This window comes from Tamandua tetradactyla, chromosome 10, assembly GCF_023851605.1.
Source record: "Tamandua tetradactyla isolate mTamTet1 chromosome 10, mTamTet1.pri, whole genome shotgun sequence".
NCBI classification, from domain to species: Eukaryota; Metazoa; Chordata; class Mammalia; order Pilosa; family Myrmecophagidae; genus Tamandua; species Tamandua tetradactyla.
In genome coordinates this window covers 34,694,706-34,709,133 of record NC_135336.1, presented here as the reverse complement: position 1 = coordinate 34,709,133, position 14,428 = coordinate 34,694,706, and the positions used below count along the sequence as shown (strand labels likewise).

The 14,428-nt window shown below is 40.0% G+C and overlaps 1 long non-coding RNA gene across 1 annotated transcript; it reads left to right on the top strand.

Annotated features, from left to right (window-relative positions):
* The first annotated feature begins 489 nt into the window (after positions 1-489).
* Positions 490-14,161, top strand: LOC143647862 (uncharacterized). Its single transcript, XR_013158216.1, has 3 exons — positions 490-569; positions 13,459-13,531; positions 14,052-14,161. It is a non-coding gene; the product is annotated as an uncharacterized LOC143647862 (long non-coding RNA).
* Positions 14,162-14,428: the final 267 nt, after the last annotated feature.

Below are 14,428 nucleotides of genomic sequence, written 5' to 3'. Positions count from 1 at the left end.
CAGAGACACAAGAAGCAGCCTGCTAACTCCAGAGAAGTGCCAGAGTGCAGCTGTAGTGAGGAGCCGGTAATAACACAAATAAACTGCCAGTCCCTGGGCAGTTCCTTCTCCTGAACCCAGAACCCATCCTGCCCACCTCCTAGCTCTCCCCACCCGCAATCCCATCAGGTGATTGTAACTGAGAGACCGGACTGTTGCAGTATGAGGCCCTAGGGTAGAGGTTTGCTCTGAGGTCAGAATTGGAGTTGGGTGAGGGTGGCAAACAGATAGTGAGAGAGCCCAGTTTGTAATTCCAGAGAATATTGGCTTCAATATATTTCAGCTCCCCTAAACTCACCAGAAGTGATATGAACTAGGTCCTGAGATTTTCGCTCCTTTCCCCACTTTGCATTAGTAGTCAAGTTAGCAGATAACCTCAGGGAATTATGAGCTCACAGGCAGCAACTGGAAAACTTCTGAGGAGTGTAAATACTCTAATCAAAAAACAGACTGGACAACCTACCCAGATGAAGCAGAATTCATGGACCAGACAGAAGAATCATTTAAAATTAGCCTGTGCTGGTTTGAAGGTATTATGTACCCCAGAAAAGCCACGTCCTTTAATCCTCTTTCAATATTGCTGGGTGGGATCTTTCTGATTGTTTCCTTGGAGATGTGTCTCCACCCATTCAAGATGGGGTTGCTTACTGGAATCCTTTAAGAGGGAACCATTTTCGGAAAAGCTTTAGGGCCATCAGAACCAACAGTGTCTACACAGCCAGAGACCTTTGGAGCAGAAGGAAAATGCACCCAGAAAAGTCTTATGAAATGAGGAGAGAAAGCTAGCAGATGTCACCATGCGCCTTCCTGGCTGAGAGAGAAACCCCAAGTGTCATGGAACTTCTTGAACTAAGGTTTCTTTCCCTGGATGCCTTAGACTGGAATTTTTATAGCCTTGCCTTAATTTGGACTTTTTCATGGCCTTAGAACTGTCAACTGGCAAATTAATAAATTCCACTTTCTAAAAGCCATTCAGTTTCTGGTATTGCACTCCAGCAGCTTTTACAAACTAGAACATAGCCTGATTGATATTCTGAAAATAAGGAAAAGTATTAGAAACATAAAGCAAAGATAATTCTTTATGAAGATAAAAATCAATTGGTGATTATATTAGTTAGGGTTCTCTGGAGAAACAGAATCAACAGGGAACACTCGCAAATATAAAATTTATAAAAGCGTCTCATGTGACCACAGGAATGCTGAGTCCAAAATCCGCAGAGTAGGCTGTGAAGCCAATGATTCCGATGGAGTGTCTTGACGAACTCCATAGGAGAGACTCACCACCCAAAACAGGAAGAGCCTGTCTCTTCTGAATCCTCAGTGATTAGATTAAGTATCACTCATTGCAGAAGACATGCCCCTTTGGCTGATTACAAATAGAATCAGCTGTGGATGCAGCTGACATGATCATGATTTAATTCTATGAAATGTCCTCATTGCAACAGACAAGCCAGCACTTGCCCAACCACCACTTGGCCAAGTTGACACATGAACCTGACCATGACAGTCCACCCCTTGTCAACTTGGCAACTATACATACCACCTTAAACCATACCTAATTTCTAAATAAAAAACAATAAAACACACATTTTTTTTCTTTCACCTAACAATATTCAACTTCCCTGCATATAACTGGAAACACATTAAATCTCTCCAGAATAGGGCGCAAGTCCTTCAGTAATATTCATTCTTAAACTTGATATCTTACAACTTCAATAGTATAACATGAACAAAACAGCATTACATTCCTCGTTTCTGTAACTGATCACATGGTCGAAGTTCATATTTATCACTACCTTCTTCCACTACCCATTCCATGTTCCCTTTACCCTCAGCAAGCACTTCAGCTGGCCGTGGTTCTTTACCTGGTGGGGTGACCCAAACCTTCATTCCTGAAGTTTCAAAGCCATTGATAGACCTGCCTGGATTGTGTTGTTGCAGTTTTCCATTGATTTTAATCACAGGGCATGTTAGTACTAAAAGATGCCCTAGGGGATCTCCTATATTCCAAGAAAACTCTTCTTTACCTCCATTATGTAGTTGCAGTCCTACTTCTTCCTGATAGTCAGGGTCAGTTACCCCAGACAATAATGTAATCCTCTTCTTGGCTTGTTGATCCAGTGGCATAAGTAGCCCAAAGTGACCAAGTGGCAGTCTTAACTTCCAGTTCAGTGGAATCATTGTTTGTTCTGGAGGAAACCCTCCCCATTTTGGACCTAAAACCTGTAGACCAGTAGAGCTCAGGGTCGCAGGGAGAGGAAGCAAAAATTTTCCTAGTGGATCATTAGGAGTAATAATGAGTGGTACCACTCCCATTTCCACCCCTTGGTTCCTGGACCCATGGATCCTGGCTACGGGAGAAACAGCACCATACAGCAGATGCTGATTCAGAGCATATACAGCTTCGTGGAGAACATTACCCCAGCCTTTCAAGGTATTGCCACCTAGTTGGCACCGTAATTGAGTTTTCAAAAGGCCATTCCACTGTTCTATCAATCCAGCTGCTTCTGGATGATGGGGAACATGGTAAGACCAGAGAATTCCATGAGTATGTGCCCATTCCCACACTTCATTTGCTGTGAAGTGTGTTCCTTGATCAGAAGCAATGTTATGTGGAATGCCATGATGACAGATAAGGCATTTTGTAAGCCAACGATGGTAGTTTTGGCAGAAGCATTACGTGCAGGGAAAGCAAACCCATATCCAGAGTATGTGTCTATTCCAATTAGAACAAATTGCTGCCCTTTCCATGAAGGGAGTGGTCCAATGTAATCAACCTGCCACCATGTAGCTGGCTGATCACCTCGGGGAATGGTGCCATACTGGGGACTGAGTGTGGGTCTCTGCTGCTGGCAGATTGGCACTCAGCAGTGGCTGTAGCCAGGTCAGCCTTGGTAAGTGGAAGTCCATGTTGCTGAGCCCATGCATAACCTCCATCCTTACCACCATGACCACTTTGTTCATGAGCCCATTGGGCAATGACAGGAGTTGCTGGGGGAAGAAGTTGACTGGTATACACAGAACGGGTCATCTTATCCACTTGATTATTAAAATCTTCCTCTGCTGAAGTCACCCTCTGGTGTGCATTCACATGGGACACAAATATCTTCATATTTTTAGCCCACTCAGAAAGGTCTATCCACATACTTCTTCCCCAGACCTCTTTGTCACCAATTTTCCAATTATGGTCTTTCCAAGTCCCTGACCATCCAGCCAAACCATTAGCAACAGCCCATGAGTCAGTATACAAATGCACCTCTGGCCAGTTTTCCTTCCAAGCAAAATGAACAACCAGGGGCACTGCTCAAAGTTCTGCCCACTGGGAGAATTTCCCCTCACCACTGTCCTTCAAGGACACCCCAGAAAGGAGTTGTAATGCTGCAGCTGTCCACTTTCGGGTGGTACCTGCATATCATGCTAAACCATCTGTAAACCAGGCCCGAGTTTGCTCTTCCTCAGTCAATTCACTGTAAGGAACTCTCCAAGAAGCCATAGCTCTGGTCTGGGAAAGAGAAGGTAATGTGGCAGGAGTGGAAACCATGGGCATTTGCTCCAGTTCCTCATGTAACTTACTTGTGCCTTCAGGACCTGCTCTGGCTCTATCTCGTATATACCATTTCCATTTTACAATAGAGTGCTACTGCACACACCCAACTTTATGGCTTGGTGGGTCAGACAACACCCAGCTCATGATAGGCAACTCAGGTCTCATGGTAACTTGGTGGCCCATGGTTAAGCGTTCAGTCTCTACTAAGGCCCAGTAGCAGGTCAAAAGCTGTTTCTCAAAAGGAGAGTAGTTATCTGCAGCAGATGGTAAGGCTTTGCTCCAAAATCCTAAGGGTCTGTGTTGTGATTCTCGCAAATATAAAATTTATAAAAGTGTCTCATGTGATTGCGGGAATGCAGAGTCCAAAATCCGCAGAGTAGGCAGTGGCGCCGACGATTCCAATGCAGGGTCTGGATAAACTCCACAGGGGAGACTCACCAGCCGAAACAGGAAGAGCCTGTCTCTTCTGAATCCTCCTTATAAGGCTTTCAGTGATTAGATTAAGCATCACTCATTGCAGAAGACATGCCCCTTTGGCCGATTACAAATGGAATCAGCTGTGGTTACAGCTGACATGATCATGATTTAATTCTTTGAAATGTCCTCATTGCAACAGACAAGCCAACACTTGCCCAGCCACCACTTGGCCAAGTTGACACATGAACCTGACCGTGAAAGTGATATACAATGTAAAAATAGAATAAAATAAAGATCGAAGGCAGAATGGGTGCAGAGAAAAAAATCAATGAGTTGGAATATCAAAACAAGGAATTCTGCAAAACAATAATAGATACAAATAGTTGGTCAATACAAAAGAAATGTTAAGTGATACAGGTAACAAATATAACTGGAATTACAGAAGGAGACAGTATCAATGTGGGAAGAAATAATTTTGAGAATTTTCCAGAATTAAAAAGCATAAAGCATAAGAATTCAATATTAAAGACTCAAAAAATGCCAAAAGTAAACAGTAGGAACCCTCACTGGGAAACATTATAGGGAAATGTGTGAACATTGAAAATAAATAGAAAACTCAAATCTTCTAAAGAGAAAAAGCAGTTCACACATAAGGAAAAGCTCTGATTGACATTGGACTTCTCAAAAGTAAAGCATAAAAAAACATTTTCAAGTTGGTAAAGGAAAAGAGCGTTGAACACATAATTCTCTATCTAGTTAACTGATTTTTAAGTCCCAAAGTGAAAATGGAAATATTACTAGACACACATACCTCAGAAGGTTTACCACACAAAGACCCTCTTAGGAAATAACATTGGCTTCACTTCTCCAGTAAAAAAATTATATTGCCAGGTAAATGCTATGAGATATGGGAAATGAGGTGTTCTAGTTTGCTAGCTGCCGGAATGCAACACACGAGAGACGGATTGGCTTTTAATAAAAGGGGATTTATTTTGTTGGTTCTTCAGAGGAAAGGCAGCTAACTTTCCACTGAGGTTCTTTCTTACGTGGAAGGCACAAGATGGTCTCTGCTGGTCTTCTCTCCAGGCCCCTGGGTTCCAACAACTTTACCCGGGGTGACTTCTTTCTGCATATCCAAAGGCCTGGGCTGAGCTGCCAGTGCTGAGATGAGGAATGCGGAGGTGCTTAGGCTGTGCTATGCTGCGTTCTCTCATTTAAGCACCAGCCAATTAAGTCAAACGTCACTCATTGCAGCAGACACGCCTCCTAGCCGACTGCAGATGTAATTAGCAACAAATGAGGTTCACGTACTGTTGACTTATGTCCGCAGCAACAAGACTAGGTATGCTCACCTGGCCAAGTTGACAACTGAATCTAACTAACACATGAGGGTAAGTAAATAAGTTAGTAAATTTTATGTTTGTTTAAATAAACAAGGACTAAAAACAAAAAAGTATTTCTACAACAATTCAAAAATGAAACACTAAATGATACTAATATGGTATTTGTAACATGACTAGGAAAGCTCAGTTAAAGGGGATGGGTGAGTGAGCAATAATGAAAATGCTTGGGAGGAAATTGATATTTATAAGTTTAATAATTTGTTAGCAAAAGATAAAATTATCATGGTCAAATCACTTTAAAAGACTAATTTAGCATGGATTGCAAAACCCAATGAGGACAATAAAAGAAATTTATAGATTCATTTTACTTGGGAGTTGTGCTGCTTTCAAACTGTTGTGTACCCCAGAAAAGACATGATCTTTTAATCCAACCTTGTGGGGGCAGACCCCTTGTTGGGTGGGGCCTTTTGATTAAGTTATTTCCGTGGAGATGTGACACCACCCTTAAAGGTTGAGTCCTTTAAAAGGAGAAGATTTTGGAGAGATCTAAGTCACAGACACTTGAGGATGCCGAGAGAGCCGTTTGAAACCCGAAGCTTAGAGACAAGGTCAGCAGAAGTCACCAGGCGCCTTTCCACTTGACAGAAACACTGCAGACGCGATTGGCCTCTCTTGAGTGAAGGCATTTTCTTGCTGGTGCCTTCATTTGGACATTTTCACGGCCTTAGAATTGTAACTTGTAACTTAATAAATCCCCTTTATAAAAGCAAGTCCATTTCTGGTATATTGCATTTCAGCAGCTTCAGCAAACTGTAACTGGAGCATAAATGTGAAAATCCTAAATAAGATAATATCTGAACAACTCCAAAAATCCATCTCTATAAAATCTGTTAGAATGAGCCATTTTCTTTGAGTGAAGACTTTTTTTTTTTTTTAAGGAAATGGTCCTTTTAGATACACGTTCTTTTATAAAGCTAGCCCTGAGTAAAACTTGAACCTGTGTTCCATCCCTTGCCATTCCTTCTTCTGAAATCAGAGAGATTTTTAATATAAGCTCCACATTTTATACATAATAGTGATACTGGACAAAGGCATAGATTCTCTATGCTTACATGACCAATTCCTGAGATACCAGGGTTTCAAAGAGAGAAAGTTCATTGCTAGGTGCAAAGCAGGAGATTAAATGGCCTATTGGCTGAAAAATTTGTCTCTTCAAACTACAGTAATTCTGGTAGTTTTAAAGTATCAAAATACAGCAGGTTTTAGGATAATGAGCACAATAGCTCTAGATGATGCAATTAGGGGTGATATATTTACTGAGCACACACATATTGATTACATGTTTAGTCACAGAATGTATGTAAGGAAATGAAGGCCTTAATATGATGACAGACGTGATTTTTAGTACTATGATAAGGTACAGGTAACTTATAGGTTAAAGTCTAAGCTACTACACATGTCAGGCAGGTCCACTTTGGCTAGAAACAGTTTCAGTTATCAAGATAATTTTGGACATAGGGTGGGTTAGTTCTGGGCTGACTCAAGACCCTGTATTTATTATCTCTCTCTCTCTCTCTCTATCTATATAGATAGATATAGGTATAGACATACACACACACACACACACACACACACACACACACACACACATATATATATATTTTTTTTTGCATGAGTGGACACCAGGAATCAAACCCGGGTCTCCAGCTTGGTGGTGAGAATTCTGCCTGCTGAGCCACCATGGCCCACCCTATTTATATATTTTTAAAGAAACCCATTTTTACTTTGTTAAACCTAGTGTGTCCCAAATGTATCTGACTGTGGAATCATTGTTCACATTAACATCTATTACCATCTCATAGAATCAACGTTCTGAAGAGTTCTGACATTGATGGAAGTGATAATTGCATAATAATCTAACACACAGCAAATGAGAAAGACCAGAGACTCAGAGAAGTCTTTCTGAGAGAGGGGACCACGGCCCTTTATTAGTAAACATTAGGGGCTGTCTTTAGTGATTACAGGACTCCAAAGTCAAAAAACTGAACAAAATGGGTGCAAGTCAAGGTCAGTTAGAAGGCTTTTATAATCACAAGGGCACAAGATTAAGGCTATACAATCATTAAGCAGCGATTAAAGCAGCTGGATTATTGTTCAAAGATTTCAGGTATTTCCCTCTGTCTACTTTACTATACCAGAAAGTGAAAGGATTATCTGTCTGCCTAACGACTCAGTAATCAAAATCCTCACTTTAAAGAAGCAAGGTGATTTAATCCAACATAATTTAACTCATTACTCTTTGGAGTAGTATTTAAATACGGTTTCATAGGCTTCCACAGCAGTGTTCATTCCTCTCCTTTTCACTGCCTTTCTGCAAATTCTCTCACTAATTCTTCCTTAGAATTATTAACTGAAAATATCTTAATATATTTTTCTTTCATTTATTCATTTACTCAGAAATTATCCTGGTAATCCACAAAAGCCATCTACTTTGCTGAAGCTATGAACATGACTAGAGAACTATCTCTCTTAATCAGTCAACAAGAATTTATTGGGTCCTTAATACATTTAAGGAATTGTATTATAAATCAGGTATACAAAGAAATATATGATGTGGCTCCTATTTGAATGAATGTATAGTCTAGTTGAGTAAATAGAGTTCTTTGTATCATTAGTTGCCTATTTAGGTTTAAAGGCTAAATGAGAGCAATGTTCACTGGGACTCTCTGAGGAGGGGTTACTCTGCCTGGGCTGGGCAGGGGACATTAGGTGGAAGTGACTGGACTCTGGAGCCTCCTCAGTTGTGTCATCACAGGAATGTGTTTGGTTGCTTTACTAATTGTCTGAATCTGCCTGGATCCAATAGGCAGATTGAAGAAGGTGCTTCCATTTTAATAAAAAAAAAAAATCCTTCCTGAGTGGACTTGAGCAAAGGGAAAAGTTATTTGAAAAATACCTGTGGGTCTCATACCTAGGAGTCTCGTTCCATTTTAGACCTCTAGGAGGCGGAGTTGAATTCAGTGTCTTAAAGGAAGGCATAAAAGCTGTTTTCAAGCTATTTTATAGATGGCCAAATTCAGTCTGTGTTGGTGTCAAAGTCCCAGTTGGAGTTCAGCTTGATGGAGAATCACAAGGCTTCCTCTGGTGATAGATGTTGGTCCGTCTCAGGATCACATACCCAGATGTCAGCATTGGACACTTGCAGCCATAACCCAGGAACCAAGATCAAAACTCCTGTAGATCATAGGAGCAAAAAGATTGGCTAAGGGCTAGTGACATCTGTAGATAATGGCATCTGTAAGGTCACACCATGGCAGCAGCATGAATGCATGTTCCATTTTTTGTTCTCTGATAAGCTAAAGGCAAGAAGATAAGTTGAGAGTATGTTTGACTCCAAGTGAACTGACCAGTCTTCTACGTTTCATGTCATATCTTCTCCCATAACTGTCACTGAAACTGGATGCCAAAAGACCCAAAAGACTCACTTTTCATAAGGTTTTGTTTTTTATTTGAAGCATTCTGCCATTTTAGTTAGCATTTCTAGAAAGTTTTAATGATATAAATTGCAGCACTATTATTTACAGCAAATCTAATTGTGTTGGCTTTAAATATGCCAAACAGCTAATTTAATCAGCCATTGAAATGGAAACAATTCTGTTGACTATGATCTTTCACTGTTGTGGTAACTATAAAGCACAAGGATTAAATTTTAAATTGTGGTAGCATTAGAGGCAGAAATTAACACCACACCATTCTTGCAGGTTTTTTTGTGTGTCTAGTTCCTTTTAATTTTGAAGGATATATTTTCTCATTGAAAGAGCCCAAGTTCAGCTTCTTGAACGATGTAGATTCTAGGCCATCTTTCATAAAGGTTTAGTGATGTCTCGCATTGTGCAGATGATTATTAAGCTTGTGGTTGCTTTATCTCCTGTGTAAGATTCTCTACCCCCAAGCATTGTTTACAAACCACATTAAATGGTAGGAGCCAACCCTTGATAGTTTATTTACCCATTGAGCTCTGTTAAGTCATCCAATGGTATGAATGGATCCAGAGTAAATTCAAGTCCATTTTTTTAAGAGTCCCCTTTCTCCTCTCTCAAATTATGGACTGAGGGCATGCTATGGATTCTTTCTAATTACGGGTGGTGGTAACTGACTGAGAGTAAACTCTAATAGTCTTTGTGCCAGCTCTCTGTCTCCTTAGTGATACACTTTGTCTTAGTTTGCCAGGTTTGCTAGGTCAAAAACCACAGACTGGTTGGCTTAAACAACCGGAATTTGTTATCTCACAGTTCTGGAGACTAGAAATCCAAAATCAAGGTTTCAGCAGGATCCCAATTTCTCTGAATTCTGTATGTTCAGGTGGTGACTCATTCTCTGCCTCCATCACATGGCCATGTCTCCTTCTATCTCCTCCTCTGGCTTGTACTTCTGTGTCCAAATTTACCCTGCTTATAAGGACTCCAATCAAATTGGATTAAGGCCCCCTGGTTCAGTTTAGCCTCATGTTAACTATTAGGGTCTTCGAAGATCTTATTTACAAATATGTTCACATCCACAGGACCAGGGGTTAGGACTTGAACATGTTTTGTGGGGAGATGATTTAATCCCCCAACATACCTACTGCACTATTAAAACCACTAGTGAAGAAGCTGTTGTAGGACTTTTCTAGGACTCCAGTGCTCAGTTTTTCTCCATGTGACGGTGGAATTCTGTTAATTGTAGAAATGAGAATTTTCACATCTAAACAGTTCCTTGTCATCATGTGCATCAACAAATGAAAGGTAATTGAATATTTTTTTGAACACCAATTCTTCCTAATGCATATGATTAGGTCAAGATTGCCTTGTATTGTTAGAAGCAGGTATGACATAATCCTTAAAAGACAGCTCTCTGAGGCAACGCTGCCTTGGAAGTATACAGTGATTCTATATGCTTTTTGTCCCCATCTTATTGTCTTGCTACTGCTGTATTAATAGCATAGATCTTAATATTTAGTGTGCTTAATTTTATGACTCTTACTCCAGCTACAAGGTATTGATGCATGATCATTTTTCCTTTTTTAAATTTCAAAATAGATTTTTTTTCCTCCTCAATAAAACTTTGTAAAATATCCCAACAATCTTTGGAAAGTGAAAGATCCTCGTTCATGGAAACTAATTTTTAAAAAACGACTTCACGAGAAATTAAAAATCTGGGAAGCTCCTTTTTCCCACCCAAAGTGTTCCTAAATGTGGACAGCAAAGCAAATTTAGTCACTTAAAAAGAATATTTTTAAAGCAGTAAAAGATGAAATCTTACGTATTATAAGCATAAATACAACATCTAAGAGATGGTACAATCCTCAGGGAGCCACTGTACCGGGGTTCATAAACTGCCTCACATCCTACACTTAAAAGGTAGGAAACTACATATAAAACTATATATAAATGACACTTTTGATTTTCTACTTGAAATTTCACTTGAGATGATCAGTTTTTCTTTCCCACTGGCATTTTGATGCACTGCTATTATTCCCTTTCATTTTTTCACATAGATCAATGGAAACTTTATTCGATGGTAGCATGATATTGGTATATGACCACTGATATCTAAACTTTCTGGTCCACTTCTAAACTCACTCATTTATGTGGGAATGAACTTTCAGTGTGAATAACCCATGGAGATTCATAAGTCTTGATGCCATAGAAGACAAAAGATTAAGAAATGCAACAAAATCCAATGACCCTTAGATTCTAGGACAGCTGCTTTTCAGATATTGTTCATAAGACTGGGCTAAAGGTAATTCACTAAAGACCTTCATCTTATTCTGATCTGGAGCCAGTATTGAGTCCTACCTTCAGGGATGGCTGTTGTCCACAGTTCGGTACACATCACCCTAGAATATTAAGTTGCATGTGTAATTAGCACAAAAAGTTAAGCACATCTCCACCTCTATGATCCTTTTTCAGTAGACTGGTTTCTCTCAGCTACAACCTGTTCATCGTTCATGAAAAGTGGAAGAACAGCTGTCCTCTCAAGAAACCAAGGGCTATGACTCGCGGGGCTCTCCAAACCAGATAATAAGAAGAGCCTGTTCCTTTATGATTTAGTGGTTGAAAGGGAGAAGAAAGGCACTACAGGGAGAAGATAGAAGCAGAAAGACTTATGTCCCAATCGCCCCAGAGAAGGGAGGGCTGCAAAGTCAAGGGGAGCGCTGATGACAGAGGCTTTTTTGCCCCACTCACATTTGGGAATTTAGCAACCAGCAACGTGCATTACGGCCTCCTTTCCACACAGAGAGAGCAGCGTGGTCAGCCAGATCAGGATCTAGCCTGAACTTGTGAGCCTCTCTTGGAGCCTCTCTTGATGCAAGCAGCAACCGTGGCTACAAGGTGGAAGAGGGGCAGGAGTAGAACAGGTGACCTGTAACTGAGGTTGAAGGAGGAAATGGCAGCAGCTAGGAGGAGTCTGCCTTGAGAACCAAAGGGCTGAATCCTCAGTTTAAGTAGTACTAACAGTGAAAAGAGCAGCAGCATCTTGGGAATATTTCTGTGTCATGGAAGGGCCAAGGAGCAAGGCACAACCATGGAAGTACCAAGGAAGAAAGAGCAGAGGTTCATCAGCCTCAGGCCCAAGCAGCACGACCAGCAGAACTTGAAGAAATAGAATTCTGCCCACACGACTCAGCAGACACCAACCTGCGCAAGGTCCTGAGGCCCCTTTCCTCCAAATCCCATGTGGTCCTGTCCACCAGTCCTTCACGTTTCCAGACCCTCTCTTGGAGAAGTATAGGAGAATGGGAGAGCATTCTGAAAAGATAGGTTATCCCAAAGAAACAAGAAATGTAAAAACCAGTTTAGAGTATAGGATTGGTCTGCATATTAAATTAATTGGACTAAATTTCATAATTCCCACTCTACCTAGGAAGTAAAGTACTCCTGAAAAGATAAGCATCTACATTTTTTTCATATCTGAGTTACATTGTGATTAAATTTAATTAATTAGCTTATTTTGGGATCCTGAAATATACATTGTTCTGTAACTTTACTTTGTATATAATACTTTGGAGATGTCTTTTCATTATTATACATGGAAATGACAATAATTTTCCAGTGAATGATGTATCATAATTTATTTAATTAATCTTTTATTGCTGGATTTTAGGGTATTTCCAAATTTCATCATTAAAACTAATGTTATGGGACGGGCCACAGTGGCTCAGCAGGCAGAGTTCTCGCCTGCCATGCCAGAGACCCGGGTTCCATTCCCGGTGCCTGCCCATGTGAAAAAACAAAACAAAACAAAACTAATGCTATGGGAAACATCTTGTATATGTGTCTTTATGGTAAAATCCTTAAGACAACTTCCTAGAAATGAGATATCCACTTTTGATTAATATTGTCAAATTACCATCCACATTACCAGCTTATAGTCGCAACTGCAAAGTGTGAGTGTGGCCATTTCACTACACTCTCATCGCATTATCACTTTAAAAGAATATTTATGAATGTTTTTGAAAGACACTGTCTGCATGCTAAGATGTTAGCAGAACTTGGTATGCTTCTTGGGAAGCTGCCAAGGAACTTTATGAACGCTGGATCCCTGGCCCCAGCTCCCAGCATTTTTCATCTCTGTCACATGTTAGCAGCTCATTCTTGTTAATGACTCAATGAAGTGCCCAGAGTTGATAAAGACAGAAGGGTCAACTGGTAAAAATTATTTCAAAATATGAGAATGGAACAGAAATTATTCATTGTATCCAGAATTCACTTGGGTGTGTAGGCAAGAGAACAAAGCCAAACGCAGTTAATTGAGTTGCCACTGAGCAACATCAGAGATCTGATATGGCTGTGAACCTATAATTTGTATTCGACATCAATATGTCAACTTTTATGGCCCTGAGATGAGAATGTAAAGCTATTTTGAAGGGCAAGGATAAATCTCAGTGTGGTTTAAATGAGTTTAGGGAAAATATCGTCCTACTGACCTTTATTTTTAATGAAACAGATATTGAATGGCCTTCTGTAGGATAAATATTAAAGACCCATTTTGGGCCCACATTCTTGGGATCGATAATTCTTTTGAAGAATATCACATCATTCTCATTATGGATGCGTTTGGTTCACACAGATTGCAAAATGAGAAACGGCTTAAGAAGAAATCTTGCTTCAGAACAAATTGAAGGGAAAATTAATGACCTAAGGTAATTCCATCTGAAAGATATTTGAGCACCTATTAAGTGTCAGGTAGTCCACATAATCCATCTCCTTTCATGGTCATAACAACCCTTCTTTTCCACGTAAGGTCAGTGAGGATTAGAGAGGTTAAGGATCACCCAATTAGTAAGGAGGTCAATTAGAACTTGAACTCTGAACAATATGATCCAGAGCCTTATTCGTTCTGTACTATGACATTACCTTCTACATCCTAGCAAAGGACCAAGCTCTGGGGATACAGATGAATGCATGGTCCCTGCCAGAAACCAGCACTTAGCTCACCTGCCTATAATAATTCAGGAAAATGCAGATGTATGAGATGCTCAGAGGACCTGTTCAGAGGAGTGTTTACTTCTTTCTTGATTTCAGAGCACCCATGTATATATATTTAAAAAAATATTTAAAGGAGCATTTTGTATATTTTGAAAGTTTTGTGAATATTAATTAGAATTGTTTCTGCAAAGCTATGTAAATATTAGATAAATCTATTTTTTCTCTTTTAACCAGGGCTGGAATTAGGGGAGATGAGTGAGACACTCCTCGGGTGCAAGATTTAATTTGGAGCAACAAACCAGTCTTTAATACCCTCCCTCTGAAGTAAAACGAATGAGGATGGAGAAACGAGGTCTTTGTGCAATATTGTGTTCATTAATTCCTAGTAGTTAATAAATGTTATTAACTCATATTTGATTAATGCTTCAGCCAAGATTGATAGAGCAGCTATGTATAGCAGGCATTGTGCTGTCATTGTAAGGGAGAAAGTATCCCTTAGCTGGTGTGAATTTATCATAAGACAAGTTAGGAAGCAGAGTTCTAACTGCACAGTCATGCCTCATCGATCTGCATTACTGTGGAGAACAATGACATTCTCAAGTCTGATACTA